Genomic DNA, 937 nt, shown 5'->3' with positions numbered 1-937 from the left:
TTCAGTCGCCCGTCAGCCCTGAAAACAGCCCTCAGCCCCTCACCCAGACTGGCCAGGCACCCCCAGTGGGGACCCCCCACCCCTGAAGCAACAAGATGGAGGCTAATTTGCATACTGAAGGCAGGCGGCAGCAGGCAAGGCTGTCTGCGGTCTGGGACAGGGATCTGTGACCCTGCCAGGCGGGATCAGCAGAGCCGAGAGGCCTCCCGGCACCGGGATCAGCGTGACAGGGGGCAGCGCCCAAACCCCCTGATTGCCCTGCGTCTCTGTGTGTGACAGGGGGCAGCGCCCCAACCCCCTGATCGGCCCTGCTCTGTGGGTGATAGAGGGCGGCACCCCAACCCCCCCCCACGGGCCCTGCTCTGTGTGTGACGGGGTAGAGCCATAACCTCCCCATCGGCCCTGCCCTGAGTGTGACAGTGGCGGCACCCCAAGCCCCTGATCAGCCCTGCTCTGTGTGTGACAGGGTGCGGCGCCCCAACCCCCCCCCACGGGCCCTGCTCTGTGTGTGACGGGGCGGTGCCCCAACTCCCCTATTGGCCCTGCTCTGTGAGTGACAGCGGGGAGCTCCTCAACCCCCTGATCGGCCCTGCTCTGTGCGTGACAGGGGGTCGCGCCCCAACCCCCTGATCGGCCCTGCTCTGTGCGTGACAGGGGGTGGCGCTGCAATCTCCCCATCGACCCTGCCTTGAGTGTGACAGGGGGCGGTGCCCCAACCCCCAAATTGGCCCTACCCTGAGCGTGACTGAGGGTGGCATCGCAACCTCCCGATCCGCCCTGCTCTGTGCATGACGGGGCGGCGCCCCAACTCCCCAATCGGCCCTGTTCTAAGCCTGACCAGGGGCTGCACCTAGGGATTGGGTCTGCCCTCTGCCACCTAGAAGCAGGCCTAAGCCACGCAGGTCGTTATCTCCGGAGGGGTCCCAGACTGCGAGAG

The sequence above is a fragment of the Myotis lucifugus genome, unplaced genomic scaffold, assembly GCF_000147115.1.
Source record: "Myotis lucifugus unplaced genomic scaffold, Myoluc2.0 scaffold_9, whole genome shotgun sequence".
NCBI classification, from domain to species: domain Eukaryota; kingdom Metazoa; phylum Chordata; class Mammalia; order Chiroptera; family Vespertilionidae; genus Myotis; species Myotis lucifugus.
Note: the sequence above shows the minus strand (reverse complement) of the source record.